Consider the following 18,418-nt stretch of genomic DNA (forward strand, 5'->3'; position numbering starts at 1 on the left):
CCCTTATGGTAAGTAGGGCCACAATGGTAGACAAGTGTGGCCTGTTCAAAGTGTCTGGGAGCCAGTATGGGGGGGGGGGCGGTAATAGACTCTCTGTTGAGTGCTTCATATGGTGTTTTTGTCTGACTAGAGAACAGTAGTACAGAAAAAGTACTGTGGATAAGACAAGAGCAAGACTCTGGATTAACCTTGTCATGCATATTGTTTATTTGTTCTTGGGATTTTATAAAGGGCGTGATCACCTCAAAGGAGTCTTGTCGCACTAGTATCTCGGATGGAGAGAAAGATGGCTAAATTTCAATATCTTCATGAAAGCTCCAGGCTTTCAGCATTTTCCTACATTTTAGATTGGCAGCCTGAGAGCATATTTTGAGGGGAATGTTTTCCAAGTAGGCGGTCTGAGAGTTCAGAAGGTGCAGCCTCCAAGTTCTTGTACAAAGAAATTGGCATTATTTGCAGATCTGAGATTTTTTGCTGGGATATATCTTTGATTTTCCTTGTGAGGAAATGAAGGGCATGTCATTGTAGACTTTGTACATTTTAAAGAATGTTTTAATCAATGACCTCATTGCCTATAACATGTAGCCTTCTTTTACAGGGAGATTAGACGAATAAATATTTACTTGAAAGCCACTGCTGAGATATAATTTCATAAAGAGTTACCAAGGTACTTATGAATCCAAGCACCAGTGTTGGTAGACTTTAAGATGGAGGATGTCACCGTGGTGGAGTGGGTAGGCAAGGCTATTTTTGGCTTCAGTTTTTGGAGTACATCAAGACGTCAGAGGTGCAGGGATGGAAGAGAGGCTAGCTCTTTTTTTTTTTAAACCATTGGTGCACTTTAGATGCCAGAGGTCAGTGTGTTGAGCTCGTGGATAAACCAGCTATTTTTCTCTTCCTTGATGGGGTCAATGTATATATTGGGGCATTTTTTTCAAGTGGTGGACACCAGGACTTTTTATTCATCATCAGAGTTTAACCAAGAGCAAGTGAAACAAAGACAACAAACGTAAAAAGAAGGAAGAATAGAAAGATAGGCAAAAAGAGACCGAGACAAAGCAGCCGTGGGGTTCGGCGACTCCGGCATATGCTGGCTCTTGCGCCTAGCTTCTGAGAAAATCGTTTGGCCCCTCTATTTATTTTGTTCAACTAAGAATTGGTTGGGGAGGGTTTAGATGCCTGAGGTCATAAACACAAGCTGACTTCCCCTTCAGTGTCAGTGCTCATTAAGATGACAGCAGTCAAAGAGGTTTGTGTGGGGAAACAGCAGTAACCATCTGTTTTTAAAGTTCTTTTTTCTACAATACAGTATAGATAGAAAGGGTTTTGGGTCAGCTCCTTGCTCAAGAGTCGAACGTCTATCTCAGTTTCCTGCTCTTTACTCCAGTTCTTGTGTTCGTCTCACCCTTCAGTATTTGTTTTTTTTACACTTTCAGCACTCCATGGGACGACTTTGCTTTCCTTACTCTCTCTCTTGTCAACTCTTCTGTTCCTGATCTTCAGTTGCTCCCCATCCCCTTCTCTTCTAATTCTTCTGTTTCATAATTTAAAAAAAATATTGTTACATTTTTTCAGACAGCTTCTATGGAGGGCCTTGGGCGGTGCACACTGCTGTTGAACTGGTTGCTTACCCATCCATTGGCCCCGCCCCTTCCTGCCGCCCGCTTTACTTTTATTTTTTCTTATTTTTATTTCTGCAAGGTTCTAGCAACTGCACACAACTGCCAGGCTGCTTACTTCTTTCTTGCACACGGGCTGCTTCAGCGTTTGTTGTTGAAAACCTATCTACGATACAACACATAGAGAGGAGTTGGGTAAAGGCATAGCAGGATGGCCCCCTTGTCTCGCTCAATTCTCTGCCCCATATTCAAAAGCTGTCCTCCGTATTTTTGTGTTTGTCCCACCCCTAGGGCATTGCTACTTCTCATTGCTTTAATTCACATTACTTCCAATGTGCCACTGCTGACGAGAGGGCATTATCTTTCTATTAACATTCCATGGAAGCAGTGCCGTCTTAACGCATGGGCACGCCGGGCAGTTGCCCAGGACCCCCACCAGTGTAAGGGCCACATGTAGACAAGAATTTAGCGCTAATTTTCTGTTAAACATTTTTATTCCTGTGAGTGGTTGTGTAGGCAGGGCCCAGTGCACTGCTTTGCCCGGGGGCCTATAATGCTGTTCAGAGGGCCCTGCATGGAGGCACACATATTCTTTCCTTGCTCTCCTTACTAGCCCCGGCCCACCCTCTTGCTTTCATCCCCTGCTCTTCCATTCCTTCCCGATGATCCGCCACCCATCCACTCCCCATTTTTTAATTTTGTTTTATTTTTATATTTTTTTCCGCATGAGACCAGCAGTTGCATGGTGCTACCTGGCCATTTCCTTCCATTTTTGTCTCTCCTGGGCACTTTACTTTTCATTTGTAATGTAGAGTTCTAAAATGCCAATTAGCCATGTTGGAATGGTAAACTGTAAACGTCACAACGGACATTAAAGGATTACAATGCATACACATGCATGTGTACTCACAGCGCCCAGCTTGGCTGATTGCATTCTTAGAACAGCAAGTTACAAAGTAATGATGACGTTTGCAAGGGCACAAGTACAAAACAGCAACAGCATCGCGACCAGGTTGTCACTCAGTTTTTTAAAGGTGAGACTGATTGGCTTTGCCAGTGCATGTTCTCTTAATTGTTATTGCGCTGAGGGGCTGGTTGTGGGGAAACAAATTCTCATTTCCGTCTAATAATCCTTCATCCTTTCCAATATTACTGCATAGGGGATCACCAGAATGCTGCTGACCGTATTGGGCTGCTTGATACAACCCAAAAACACTGATAAAAACTTAGGGGCATATCTACAAAAAAATGTCGGAGCGTGGTGCTACGCCATATTTGGCAACACCACGGTCCGATATTTTTAAAACTCAGGGATGCACTGTATTCACAAGAATACGGCGCACCCCTGTATATCCTCTAGCACTGGTGCAAAAAAAGCTGCCTAGCGCCAGCGCAGGCACCCTGCCGCCATGTTGCAAGGGCAGCTGCCCTGCAGGGGCAACTGTTTATGTGCAGGAAGGGATAATGTCCATTATTGGTTGTTTTAGGTGTCCCTTCCTGCACATAAACAATCAATAATGGAAATTTGCTCTTTCTATGTGTGCTGCAGACATAAAAAGAGCAAAACACGAGGAGAAATTAATCATTTCTCCTTGTATTGCCATTCTAAGAATAGGTATGCCCTGGCGTTAGTTTTTAGCGTTGTCTCACCCTTGTAAATCTGGGGCAGCAACAAAAAGCAATGGGTGTTGCGGTGGAACGCTCACTGCAACACGCATGTTAAGTGGCTTAGCACCACCTTGTAAATATGGGAAATGGCGCTAGACCGCCAGAGCTTCAAAAAAAAAGTGACGCTCCGGTGGCAATAGGGGTTTACACATATGTCCCTTAGTTACTTTACATTTATGTGTGTTAAAAATAAATTCATAAACAGCTGGATATTCCAACTAATCAGTAGCATTAAGAAGGCCACCTTTGTGGAGGTAATGAGGCCATCAGCTTGAGATGCCTTGATTGATTCTCAAAGCATCTTGTGCCTCTTGGACATTGATGAGCTAAACATTAAAATGAGTTGCTTAATTCACATTCACAACATCATCAAAATAATTGAATATTGTGAATGCAGTCAATTGTATAATTGGCTTATCTTCATTCTAAATAGCTCTAGCAAACCTCATCACTAAATAACTTGCTTGCAAATGCAAAGAAATTGTTCCTGGAAGCAGTACCGCCTACGACGTTTCTGTTAGCGCATCTGAGTCTTGCTTGTCTGTACAACCACCGCAGCACACTAACGTGCCATACGTTAATGTAAGATATTGTTCTACATCAGGTAAAGTTAAGGTACACATTGTAAATTTTAGGTATTTGCATGATATGCATTTGGCTAGCAGTGGGGTGTTGAAGGGAAAGGTCACTGTTCTAATATTGAAGGTTCCTGTATTGAAGGAATATTGAAGGATCCTACCTTTCGTTTGTGTATTTGTGTGGCTACCAAAAGATAACCTACTACTCTGAAATGTTGTGTAATGCCCTCATTCAGACAGCAGGTGGTGCTTTTCTGGTTTGCATTGAATTGCTTGTGGAAGCAGATAGTGAGGCTAATTGATCGAAAGACCTCTTGTGGCATACATATAGTGTTGTTGACGGGCCGTTTATAGGAAGTGCGTGTAGTTCTTTTTTGTCCCAGTAAAAAGGGTTGGAACCTTTTTTAGCAGATTTCTATACATTTAGTAAGAGAGTAGCATTACCTCTCATTAGAAATTAGTTTCTAGAGAGAGACAGAGTAGTTGGACTTATCTTTGTATGTCAAGCCCTACCCGTAACCCTAGGAACTGTGACAGGGATACGGAAACTCTACCCCGGATTTGGATGAGATAGATTAGGCTAGATTGGTTTGGGCTAGGTTGGGTTAAGTTATGTTACGCTATTGTACGTTAAGTTACCTTGGGTGAGCTTGCGTTATGTTGGCTGTTTGGAAGACGCGCAATTAAATGTATATTCACTAGGGGGATATTGGTCACAAATTTCACAATGTGTTGAGGTGGATGAATTAAATTTGAACAGATTCCTCTATTGTGCTTGTCCCTTTTGGTCTTAAACATTGAGGGCATTTTTATCAAAATTAGGCTCATATATTTCCTGATTCTGACATTTTCCACTATTTACACAATATTGAACTTACAATAAGTAACTGTGCACTGATAGTACTGGAATGTAGAGGTACTATTCTGTAGATGTAGAAACGTGACATCAAGTGACCAAAACCGAAGGAGAATTGAACCGGTGATAAAACTGCAATTGACGATTCAAAACTGCAAATAAAAGTTAAAAAAATTAAATGCTTTAAAATGTTTTCAATTAACAGTTAACAAGGTATAAAGTCGTAATTGAGCATGCATTTTATCCTCGTCACATTCATCGATACATTTGTAGTTCTAAAACAAGCACTGGCAAAGATATATGGTGTGACCTTTGCAAGGTGGTGCAGTGGTTAATTGTTCTATTTTTTATTGCAAGCATATTCTAATAAAATAAAAATGTCATGTTGGCAAATAAAAGCAGCCAAGTGCTTGTAATAAAAGTTTGAAATTTTAAAAAACGTTATCTAATGTCGCTGAATTGCTAGTAATTTATTTTTTATGACAAGCCTTTCAGTTACGCCATGCATTTTATTATATGTATTTGTGATTGAGACAAGAATACAAAAAGACCTACCCAAGCTCTCAAAACGCAGTAGGCTACAACAATGTCACCAACACGTTTTATAATATGAACTTTAAAAAGTTGATGGAATGAAATTCACCCCAAATGCAGGAACACTAACTAGGAGTTATTCAAAAATTGAAAAATTGAATACACAAAAAAACACATTCTGATCCAGGTATATCAGATTGAAAAAGGAACTATTTTTAGGCGGATGTGAACAATATCCACAGGCGTTGTGCAACCACTCAAAGTGAAGACAGCCAGTGAGGAAAGTAGGCTGACCCATGTCCCATGCTGTAAGCTTCAGTGGGCGGAAATATGAATGACAATTGAAAAGAACAGTAGATGAAGCCCGCTGAAAAAAGACCCCCCGCCCCAGGTTGTAAATTATGTATGATTTTTTTTTTTATAAATAACAGTCTGGTAAGAAGGCTAAACCTGTCTCAAAGGCAAGACCTAAAAAGATTGTGAATCAGGTGGACACAGTACTGAGGGGTTTAGTTGTTTGTACTTTTGCACCAGAATTCATATGGTATAAACCAAGTCAGTGAGCACTATACATAATGGGGTTAGGGAACAATTCAAGACCCTCTACAAAAGCGGGTTGGAAGGAATGCCAGGGGATTTCGCTCCATTATTTGGCCTCGATGTAGAAGACGCAGGAAGTTTCAAAGTTCCCCTATGAGTGACAGATCTGGTTATGCTTCAAGAGTCAAGTTGTCAAATCTTTTCTGAAGTGGAGGAGTGAAGTTCAGATCTGTGTCTTGTCAAATGTTCTTCCAAATCTTGGTCATGAAGCATGAGAAGGCGTATGGAATTCAAGCGTGGCAGTGCCATGGTTTTTGTGTTGCCTTGGGCTCTGAGAGTGGTATGTGTAAAACACTAGACTTTGGTGAGACGTAAAGCCATTATAGCTCAAGCTAAATACTTCGTACAGTGAAGATCTCTGGTAGAGGTGGAATGGGGTTTAAAAAATCCATCACAGTCACTGTGAAAATGGTGGGAAGCACTGGTGTGATGTGGCAGTGTCCACCATTTCATTGCTGCCGCTGCCCATGCGTATTAGCGAAAGCAAGGTTGCTCCCAGAGGAACTTTCACCTTCTGCTGATCACAGCATGATGGAACAGCTATCACAGCATCGTCCCTTGCGCGCTGGCATTTCACACCAGAATTTATAACGGTGCATCTAGAGACTCCTGATATTTTGCCTGTGTGTGGCAAGGACTATCCAAAAACTCGTGCTGCCTCTCAATCACATTGTAGGCGCACAAGAGCAAAAACGCAAAGGAGAATCCACTCGATAGTCAAAGTGTAGAGGTTTTGGTCAGAAAGCGCAGTGTTGTTGAACTAGCGCGTCATGACAGTTAACACAGAAGCACACCGGGGAGAAGTGATGCCCTGGTACAAAAGCTGGTTGCTCCAGTTTCCGCATTAATAGAAAAAAGGTAGCCTTCTGTGCTCTGGCTTTCAATAGGTAATGCGATGGTACATCAGGGACTCCAGGATGACCTACGGACACAATATTGACGTACACTAGGGATAGGAGGAGCCCGTATGTTTTCGCCGTATCTGATGAAAGTCACACAAATGTTACCAGTGGGTTAGATAATAAGAATTTGGACTCAAGTACCAAAATATCAAATCAAACATACATGTGAACTATACTTGACTACATTTGGTGGACTTGTCAACTCATTCTACATGCATGGAATTCTTGGTACAAATAGAGCTTGCTCTCTTCCCATCCAGAAGCAGTTGTAGTCATTGACTTTGGTCACAATCTTCATTTTTCTCTTAGTCTTCTGGTTGCTGCGTCGTGGCTTTCAATGTTGTCTTTACTGCCCCTTAAGGAGCTCTTGTAATTTATTTTCATTTTTTCTGGCCCAGTGCCTGTAGTTTGAAGGCAGTTTGCTGTACCTTACAGCGCTTTGAATTTTCTAAGGTACAGACAATCAATGCACTGTCCTTTTTTCCTCCAACCAGAGGCAAAGCCCTCTTTTTCTGTTCATTACTTTTTAATGAAACCTTTTCAGAAACCCCTACAGAAATTTAGACAGCACTTCGAATCATAAAGTGAATTACGTTTGTTAATTTCATAAGTGCAGTGTTCTATGACATTTGTCTCTTAAAAGTTTGAAACCTAGATATCGGGCGAGTTAACAAAATAAGCCGGATCAATACTCACTATGGCTAAATAGAATCAAGAATTCGGAATTTTAGGTCCATAAACCCTGTCGTCTTGTTTAATTGCTCCAGTCCCACCCGCCTCTGTTAACCATCTTTAGGTCTGCTGCTCAAGCCAGCAGAATCCAATCTTTGCTCATCATGTGGGAGAGGCGTGGAGAGGGCTGAGATGAGAAAGAGCAAAATGAATACATAAACCATGATGTTACAGATTCCAAGGTCCCTTCTCCCTGCCTGTACTGTACTACATTTCTTTTTCCTTCTTTTTTTCACATTTATTTGTGTGCATGTTACAACAGTAAAATGAACAGTGCAGCACAGGCAGTCATATGTTTCCACCAAGTAGCCCAGGATAATGTGCAATCACAGTGACAAAGCAACCAGAGCAAGTGCATCTTTGAATGAGAGTGGCACAGTTCCTCATTGCAAGGGGAAGACGACCCGAAAGTTAGAGTTCCAGGGAAACTCCTGCACACCCACTGAGGGCAGAGACGTTTTAAGGCATGTGCAAAGGGGGCTCTGGTCCAGGGCCCCCACCTTTCTAGGGGCCCCATCATTAAGCATCCAGGACAGTCCCAGACAGTGGCATAACGCAAAAATGATAAGGCTACCTACACAGTATGAAAAGGGGGCTCCCAGGTCTCCAATATTATATATAAATATTCAGAGGCTTTGCACTGAATGGGGGCCCCCTGAAGGACTAGGGCCCCCTTAAAAAAATTGAACCAACAAAGATGGTTGTTGATGATCAGACTATAGCTGCTGAGGGATTTTATGATCTGAAAATGGATAATAAATTAAGAATTTTTCTGAGCATGAGGCCCCCTAAATAATGTTTGGCCCAGGGCCCCCACAATCCTTAAGATGTCCCTGACTTAGGGATCCAGGGGGTCGCTCTCTCACAGCTGAGGCGGTGCACCAGGCTTGCTAGGGAAAGAGGATTAGCATACTGACTGTTGTGCAAGGACCAGATTCGTCAGGTAGGGCTTCTTCTGGGTCCATACTATAAACCTGCAAGTGGGGTGCCAGCTCGCTTTCAGCGTGGTAGACAAGGGGAGAGTAGACAAGTCGATATCTGGCATGTCCGCTAGCCAGCCCTTAGGTTTCTTTTTCAAAAAGAAGAACAGGTTCTTTGCCTTTCTTACCTCCAAAACACGTCCTGTTTCCTTTGTTATAACCTACGGTTTTGCAGGAAATTAGATCCTGGTCATGACTTCCAATAACTCTAGCTCCTTCCTGATTTCCACAGATTTCTTTCTTCAGGTCTCTGTATCAGAGCAGATTTCCAAGAACTTCCTCAAAATTAGCTAACTATAAGCAGGTGCCCTTTCTATCTCGTGGCCAGGGACATTTATTATCTTCTCATTGACCGACAATAAAATTTCAGATCCAATCGAGTCCCGCGGACTTCCATGGAATCTTCATTCTGTTGTTTAGTGACTCCCACTCGAATGTCATCTGAATCCCAGCACCCATAGCTCTGGAATCACAGTCTCCAGGAAGCTTCACAGATCCTTTTCCTCCACATCTGCAGCAATACAATATTAGACACCCTGGGCCACATTTACAATAACGGGCGCATCCCTGCATATTAGCAGGGATGCGCCAGTTATTTTGCGTGACTCAGAAAGCCCCTTGAGCCACCATGGATGCACCGTATTTACAATACGGTGCACCGTGGCGCAAGGATAGACAGATGCGTGACGCATCTGTCGCCGTAAGGGTGGCGCAGTTCTGGAGTTGTGTCACAAGCGCGACGCAACTCCAGCACTGCTCAGGGGTGCACTATACCTTATATGCTGCGTCACTCCTTACGCCTGCTTCAAGCAGGCGTAAGGATTTGACGTAGCTGGGACGTAAAAGTGACTCCGTGAAATCTTGTAGATTTCACTGCGTCACTTTTACGGGGCTTCCTTGCGACGGAACACCCACCCTGCATACATTATACCTGACGCAGGTATAATGTAGTGCCGGGCTTTACAACGTGACGCATCTCTATTTGTTTGTTGTCCTATCCAGGCACAGGTCACATAGGGTTTGCTCTTTCAGCATGGCCTCAGGAGCATGAATTTATTTTCAACTTCATGGACAATTTCAGTAAGGGACTGCGGCATGGAAGATGTATCCATTTTATTGACCGGGTATTCGATTGGTGCTTTTGATGGGGCAAGCATAAAACGTTTCAACTTGACTCCGACAAAGCACACTATTGCAGTCTCTTATTTACATTAATCAGATAATCGATCGCACATAATGGAGAACCGTGGTCATTTCCTCTATTGCCGCTTCAACCGTGAATGATTCTGATTTAGAGATCAGCAATCTGTAATACGGGAACTTTCTTGGGGGCTCTGGATTCATAGTGCTCTATCCTCCTACCGCGGGGGAGCTCGGTATTATCCCCGGTGACAAAGAAAGCCAACCTTCACTTTGGTTGCATGGTCTTCATTGATTTGAAGAACATTGGATGGAGGTAATCCCTTACAAGACGTAGAGATGCAACAGTTCTTTGCTTGTTGTCTTTCCATCAAGGCACAAAACCAAAGAATATCCCAGCGTGATGAACTGGTGATGTGGCTTTTGCGAGTGTGGGCATATTAATGCCCCATCGGGTTCGTACCACCTAATTAGTATCACAGATGTTAACGGTGCAGTCACTGGCTGAAGTTCAAATCAAGGCTCTCTACCTAGAGATGACAGACCAATAACAGTCCAAAATCCCTTTCAGGAGCAACACAATATCCTTGATAACATGAATGAAGAATCTTTTTAAATCCCATTACTTTCAGGCTGTGATATTTAGAATAATTTCATTCTGTAGTGCAGATTTGTAGTTTATTATGTTTCAAAGGAAAGACCTGGAGCCAGAAGACACCATTGCCGGCATGATGATGCACTGAATTTATACCCGGCTGCTGACTTTTGTCTGTACCCTGCAGGACATTCGATTAAATTCAGACACAACAAAATAAGTCCTTCATCTTTCTGATTGATAATTTGCATATCATTACCATGGGTAACCCTTGTAGCGCAACCGCTCATTGCACCCTTGTAGCGTGACCTCTCATTCCACCCTTGTTGCGGGGCCGCTTATTGCATCCTTGCTGTGGGACTGCTCATTGTACCCTTGCTGCGCGACCACTCATTGCACCCTTGCTACACAACCACTCATTGCATCCGTGCTGCGCGACCGCTTATTGCATCCGTGCTGTGCGACCGCTCATTGCACCCTTGCTGCGCAACCGCTCATTGCACCCTTGCTGCGCAACCACTCATTGCACCCTTGCTACACAACCACTCATTGCACCCTTGCTGCGCGACCGCTTATTGCACCCTTGCTGCGCGACCGCTTATTGCACCCTTGCTGCGCGACCGCTCATTGTACCCTTGCTGCGCGACCACTCATTGCACCCTTGCTACACAACCACTCATTGCATCCGTGCTGTGCGACCGCTCATTGCATCCATGCTGTGCGACCGCTCATTGCATCCGTGCTGTGCGACCGCTCATTGCATCCGTGCTGCGCGACCGCTTATTGCACCCGTGCTGCGCGACCGCTTATTGCACCCTTGCTGCGCGACCGCTTATTGCACCCTTGCTGCGCGACCGCTCATTGCACCCTTGCTGCGCGACCGCTCATTGCACCCTTGCTGCGCGACCGCTCATTGCACCCTTGCTGCGCGACCGCTCATTGCACCCTTGCTGCGCGACCGCTCATTGCACCCTTGCTGCGCGACCGCTCATTGCACCCTTGCTGCGCGACCGCTCATTGCACCCTTGCTGCGCGACCGCTCATTGCACCCTTGCTGCGCGACCGCTCATTGCACCCTGGCTGCGCGACCGCTCATTGCACCCTGGCTGCGCGACCGCTCATTGCACCCTGGCTGCGCGACCGCTCATTGCACCCTGGCTGCGCGACCGCTCATTGCACCCTTGCTGCGCGACCGCTCATTGCACCCTTGCTGCGCGACCGCTCATTGCACCCTTGCTGCGCGACCGCTCATTGCACCCTTGCTGCGCGACCGCTCATTGCACCCTTGCTGCGCGACCGCTCATTGCACCCTTGCTGCGCGACCGCTCATTGCATCCTTGCTGCGCGACCGCTCATTGCATCCTTGCTGCGCGACCGCTCATTGCATCCTTGCTGCGCGACCGCTCATTGCATCCTTGCTGCGCGACCGCTCATTGCATCCTTGCTGCGCGACCGCTCATTGCATCCTTGCTGCGCGACCGCTCATTGCATCCTCGCTGCGCGACCGCTCATTGCATCCTCGCTGCGCGACCGCTCATTGCATCCTCGCTGCGCGACCGCTCATTGCATCCTCGCTGCGCGACCGCTCATTGCACCCTCGCTGCGCGACCGCTCATTGCACCCTCGCTGCGCGACCGCTCATTGCACCCTCGCTGCGCGACCGCTGATTGCACCCTCGCTGCGCGACCGCTGATTGCACCCTCGCTGCGCGACCGCTGATTGCACCCTTGCTGCGCGACCGCTCATTGCACCCTTGCTGCGCGACCGCTCATTGCACCCTTGCTGCGCGACCGCTCATTGCACCCTTGCTGCGCGACCGCTCATTGCACCCTTGCTGCGCGACCGCTCATTGCACCCTCGCTGGGCGACCGCTCATTGCAACCTGGCTGCGCCACCGCTCATTGCAACCTGGCTGCGCCACCGCTCATTGCAACCTGGCTGCGCCACCGCTCATTGCACCCTGGCTGCGCCACCGCTCATTGCACCCTGGCTGCGCCACCGCTCATTGCACCCTGGCTGCGCCACCGCTCATTGCACCCTGGCTGCGCCACCGCTCATTGCACCCTGGCTGCGCCACCGCTCATTGCACCCTGGCTGCGCCACCGCTCATTGCACCCTGGCTGCGCCACCGCTCATTGCACCCTCGCTGCGCCACCGCTAATTGCACCCTTGCTGCGCGACTTCTGCAAAGACTACGTGAACCTGCTCAGCGGCTGACTTCTGTGCAGCAGTCAGCAATTCTGCGTGTATAGGAACAACTGGGGGACAATCTCCTTCTGCCAAGCAAACAAATTGATCCATTTGATGGAATTGCTGTCCTGAGCATCGATCTGCGAGGTAATCTGCAATGAATTATTCATTTTTCTGCCATTGGCTCAGCTGAATCATTCGGGGAAAATTACGGTTTTCTTCAAAAATACATTTGTCACATGTAGTGTTTTTGGATTGCTATAACACAAGGCAGTAAACGTCCACAGGTGTGTATTCTGAGGGGCATTAAGATTACAGCGCTTCTTATCCGACCACCGACGAATAGTTGCTTCCCTGTCCGCCTGACGTCAGCTCTCTGTTCGGGAAGCCATCTATTTTTTGTATTCATTCATTTTTTTATTACAGATTTATATAGCGCGAACTCGACCCGAAGGTATTGGAGCGCTGTACATGAGCACCGGTTACTTACACATTCAGGAACGGGGAGATTAAGTGATTATCTTTGAGTCAAGAGGTTATTACATGAAGTCTCAGCTCAACCGCTTGACGCAATGTGTGTCTGTGGGCCGGGCCGGTTAGATTTTCCATTCCTCCGGGCATTTCCCCAGTAAACCCGAGCCCTTGGAGGCCAGTTTTGATAGTCCAGGGCCGCTGGGGTTAACCCCACCTGCCCGAACTTCATTGCAGCAGCTCCAGGGAGACTTGGAGAGAGAAACAGAAAGGGAGGGAGGGGGAAGGTAGAGAGAAAGCGATAAGAGAGGTAGAAGAGAGAGGGGAAAGAAGGGGAGAGAGAGAGAATGGTTGAATGGAAAGGGGGAGATTGCGCAAGGAGAGGAAGCGAGCGGGCTGGTTTGACCATTTTAACCAGGGCTGCTAACTAACTTTTTGTTTTGTTTTTGTATTTCAGTAATTGTGGAGGCAATCTCATGTCTACCTTGTTGTTTTTAGGAGTCTCAGCAAAACTTTGCAGTTAGCCTTGTGTGTAGTAAAACATAACTTTGTTATTGTTTCCGCATTCTTACGGCTGGCATACGTGAACGCGTGGATCTTTTTCGTTTTCTTTTACTGCTTGATTGGTTATTAATTGTATGGTTTTAATTATCTTAGAGTAAAGTCAAGTTAACTCTGCATGCAACACACACCTATTGCACCCCTTAGCCCTCCCCAGTTTATCCTGTTCCTGTACACTGTGTACACCATCTAATAGGAAACATTTAAAGACATATACATTGGAAAGGAGAATGACTATGACTTTGGCACCTTGAACAATTCTTGTGTCGGGCCAACCTTTTTTCCTTTTCCACCATTTGGCATTCGCGCCGGGACACTTCCGAGTAGCTGTGCGCGCTTTAAATGGAGGCTAACATAACATAACAATATGCTGACTGAGTCATCAGCCAAGCTTGCAGTCAGGTGAGAGCCTCCATCGCAGCACACTCCTTTCCTACCCTCAGGCATGCCTCCTTGTCAGCGCTGTAATGGGCGATATTACACTGTTGTGCTTGATCACACTTTGTGCATTGGTTTGATGTACTAACACATATCTAAAGTGGCTCTGTGTCAGGGGCATCTCAGATTATCCTAAGGAAGGAACAAGGTGTGATAACTCAGGTGTGATAACTTGCGGGTCAATTCTCTTGATTCGTTACTTAAGCCTCTGTTTCTCAGTTTGTGGGTTTTGGGTCACAGTGTTGTATCTGGGAGAGCCCAAATAGATCTCTAATACCCCAAAAGCATGGCTTCCTTATACCTTGATCTTTCTCACTCACTACAATTGGAGGTAACCAATACTTGGTCACATTGTTGGATCCCAATTGGTGTTACATTGTGGCTTGTTACAGTGTTACATTTCAAAACATTAAATTTGCAATTACGTAGGATCTGTGTAACAAAGCCCTTTGTGTGTGTAAGTTGAGCTTAAACATGCAAAGCGTCTTAATGAGCTTGAAGCCGCATCTGTAATTTACAAAATGTGGTTTTACGCTCATAAAAAGATATACACCAGTGGTAAAGTATAGGACGCAACATGATCGTAATTCATTGATCACCACATACACAATCTCCATGTGGCCACCAATAAATTATGCCAGTTGCCCTAGATTTCAATTATTTGCTGCCAAGTTTGTGTGTATGTTCGGCAGCAGCCCTAGTATCAGGACATGTTGGGATGTAGTTGTTACATAGATTTCCAGTGCTGTTAAGGGAAAAAATGATTTGATATTCAGCTCATGAGGTTGGTGCGCACAGCTTATTCATATCTTGATTTATGTTCTTGTCAATTATGGTTGCACGGCTTGGGAAGATCAAGCCAGTCCAGATGTACAACTGTTTTATTGAATTTATCAAACTGTACAAAGCAGTCCACTGCACAGTTCCCCAAACCCAATCTTTTCCCATAATTACCGTAAGACCATAAGCACAACAACTTTGTACCCCGGCATGCTTATTCCAATTGGCGAATCCACCACACAACCCATATCTTATGATTAGGGCTCCCGGTTTTATGGAATCATTTTTTTAACATTTCCGTCTGTATTTATCCATATTTATTTTTTGCCCATTTTATCTGTATTTATCCATATTTATTTTGTGTTTTGCGTATAAATGAAGTTGTAAAACTGTACATTTCCATATTTATTTAACCGATAGACACGCACTCCTAATTTGATGGGTGTTGTTTTTTAGCTATTTAATCTGCCAAATATTACATAACAGTACACTGGTAAATATTAGCATTATACCACAAATTTATGTTGACACATGCAGTTATTTAAATAAATTCATCCTGTTTTTTAATTTCCCAGGCTGTCTATCTGCTCAGTTGTTGGGCTATAATTCATGAAAGACAGCACGAAGTCTCACTTAAAAGAAGCACAATTTTATGTATTTATCCACTTTTAAAAATAAATGCAGACAGAAAATACATTGTTTTCTGTCTGTATTTATCTGTACAAATCCGTTAAAAACGGAAAACAGGAAGCCTTACTTATGATATTGATTCATGTTCCATGTGATCTATACACATATTCCTCTTCTTTGGCACAATAGTCTGTTTTCTGAAAGCACGGGATATTTTTATTATTAAAAAGGCTTTTTTACCCCTCTTTTTTGGTTTTATTCATGTTCACATGTATTAATTATCTTCTATAATGAATTCTCTATACTGAATAGAAATTGCATATTTATGAATTGTTTGCATAATAAAAAGCAAACAAATTACTCGCACATAGTTTTTAAAAGTTTTTTATGTTAGTCTTTTTTCTTCCGTTTGCTAGGGGTCTGAATGTTTCAGGACAAAAACTCACTATATACTTTGGGAACACCCACAAACCTACTATGAGCCTGAATATTCACACCTTCTGCAAGGCCCATTGCCACTCTGGAAACTATTGAAGACTTTTTTCGATTTCAAAGTGGAATTCAAAGCTTAGTTTTATACTTGAAAAATGATTTACTTTCACATAGTTTTTCATGTGAGTAATTTTCCCATGGTAGGGAAGTGGGTGTTCCTGGGAAGTCATACTTATTCATAAACCTCTCTACTATTCTTTTCCACCATGGAAACAGTTCAAGATTTACCGCTGTCAAGGGCAAGAATGAAGTTTTTCACTAAATCAGAATGGAAGGGAAAATCTCAGAATTAGTGGAGTGTCATGGAAAGAGTTTCTCCGCAACAAAAAATGTTTTCACTTTGCAGAAAAAAGTGGGAAAGTACAATTGAACTTAGGATAAACATTTTCACCTCCCTAAATGTACATAAGCTACGTTTATTCATGCAGAAATGGCGTCATATTGAGCCTGATTCAAATTATCAAATGTTTTCAGAAGTACACATGGTAAAATGTGCCTGGCGCAGCTTGGGCTCACTCGTGCAAATCTTTGAGAATTAAAAAAAAAAATCAAATTAGCTCCAAATATAGGAGGAACCCCGCAGGAGTACATTTTCTATTCCCCTTATGAATCTGGTCCCATTTATTTAAAAAAAAAAAAAAAAAAAGTAATATGTGAAAAAGAAACGTCACAGGGTCTCCAGTGTGCTACATATAGCATTATGTAACTGTGACTGGTTCAAAAAGTTACAATTTTCCAGTGTGGGGATTGCACATTTGCATCTAGGAATATGTTGATTAAATGTTCAGTGTACTAAATCCTGTCTTGAGGATGCAAGCTCTTCCCTATGCAAGATCTTAATCTGAACACTTGTTAGCCTCTCAACTACTATGTTTCTGGATCTAAGATAGTTCTATCTTATCTTTCTACCTTTGACAGAGATGCACCTCTGAAGAAAAAGAGTAAATCCTCAGTATAAAGCCCCCCCCCCCCCCACTCAACCCTCTATTGAAAAGAGAAACCTCTTACTGGAGGGTTTATCCACAGTTTTTCATGACAGGAAATATTGATTCTACTTTCCTCTTCATTGTAGGTGAATTGTAGGTTTGTTTTTTAGGTTATTTTTCCTATGTGAAAAAGGAAATCACCCCCCCCCCCCCTTTCCCCTCTCCGCACCAGGTACACCTCACTGCAGAACCAAGTTACTCAGCCAACATTATCACAGCTCTTTCAGGGCCAGACTGAAACTCAAAAAGAAATGAGCCGTAGCAAAAATGTTCAACCCAGCCTTATACCACAGAAGGGCACGCCTAGAATCGTGTCATGGAGAAATGCTTGGAGACTGGGGAGGCCATCTTGCACTGAAAACATATCAACGACTGTCCTCCATCTCCGACTCACCCTCCACATTGCAAATCACCAGGAAAATCCCACTGTGCCAGAATGGCTACTGGTAGCAAAATAATATCAGGCAGACCAAGAGGTAAGGATTGTACATGGAGATGAAACAAATGTTTACTGTGGTATAAATGATAATGACAGGGGCGTAACACAGGCTCACGCGATGCGGGGGGCCCCCAGCTGCAGTGGGCCCCCTCAGCACAGTACTCAGGTCTGAGCGCTCCGGATAAAATCTGGAGCGGGGCCCCTCCATGTACATTGCAGGGGAGCCCCTTAGACTTTCGTTACGCCACTGGATAATGACCACCGCATCAAGAACAACACGACAAAAGCTCTTGACCATAATGGGACAGAAGCCTTAACCCCAGCTCAAACAGGTTCTTGTAACATTTTGTTACATCAATAAGTTATACATTCCAAATCATCATGAAATTCAAAACAAAATGTTACTACCTTCCAGCTTTCCGAAGGAAAACCTAGAGAAAACACAACTATTATGCAAAGAAAAAGATATGCCCAGACTACGTCTAACCACACAGTCACTCAGGAACCATATTCACAAAACATTTTTTCAACTATCCACCTTCACCACTCTCTTGGCTTTCTGCCAACACCTTCCAGACACTCTGACTGCCACATCCGACACTTTCTCAATCACCAAAGTATTACAAAACTTGCTTTCTTCTCCTTTAATAAAACCTACCTTTTTAGTCCAAACGGTATCACCCACCCACCTCAAATCTAACATCTTTCTTCACTTTTTTGTTAGTAAACTTCTCCTTTTTCTAAAACTGGGCAGCTTCAACATTCCCACTCACAACAACATCAAGTTAATTCAGCGACACACTACTTCATGCTTGCACGATACAACTTGAATGCTGGCTGGGCACCCGACCGTCATACAAATGGTGATAGTTTTGTCACTAGATTAGGTGTGGTACATCCATAACATGGACCTTACAGCAATGATAACATTTAGTTATTGGTCTTGCCTTAACCCTCTTGACATACTCAGACAACACTCTATTAATACGCCTCACCTGACCTTTTATTTGGGAATCATAGAGTGAGCTTCTGAGATGTTTGACACACAAATAGTTCTAAAACATTTCACTGAAAAATAAATTTAAGTACATAAACCAGTGGCTTATGGTCAGTTTATAACTTAAATCTTTTCCCCCATATAGAAGTATAAAAAGTTTACTGCCCAGCAATGTGCCGTAATTTGTTTTCGATGATGGAACAGTGTGTTTCTGCTTCCTAAGTCCTAGA

The 18,418-nt window shown here is 44.0% G+C and overlaps 2 protein-coding genes across 2 annotated transcripts in view; one reads left to right on the plus strand and one right to left on the minus strand.

Moving 5' to 3' along the window:
* ADAP1 (ArfGAP with dual PH domains 1) overlaps positions 1-18,418 on the plus strand; it is a 453,319-nt gene that overhangs the window by 341,900 nt on the left and 93,001 nt on the right. The gene's annotated exons all lie outside the window — the stretch shown is intronic.
* Positions 4,756-18,418, minus strand: part of LOC146796635 (uncharacterized) — a 238,682-nt gene continuing 225,019 nt past the window's right edge. Inside the window, exon 5 of the transcript XR_014969646.1 lies at positions 4,756-4,873. The gene's annotated coding sequence lies outside the window, so the exon portion shown is untranslated. The remainder of the gene's footprint in view (positions 4,874-18,418) is intronic.

Source organism: Triturus cristatus, chromosome 10 (assembly GCF_964204655.1).
Source record: "Triturus cristatus chromosome 10, aTriCri1.1, whole genome shotgun sequence".
NCBI classification, from domain to species: Eukaryota; Metazoa; Chordata; class Amphibia; order Caudata; family Salamandridae; genus Triturus; species Triturus cristatus.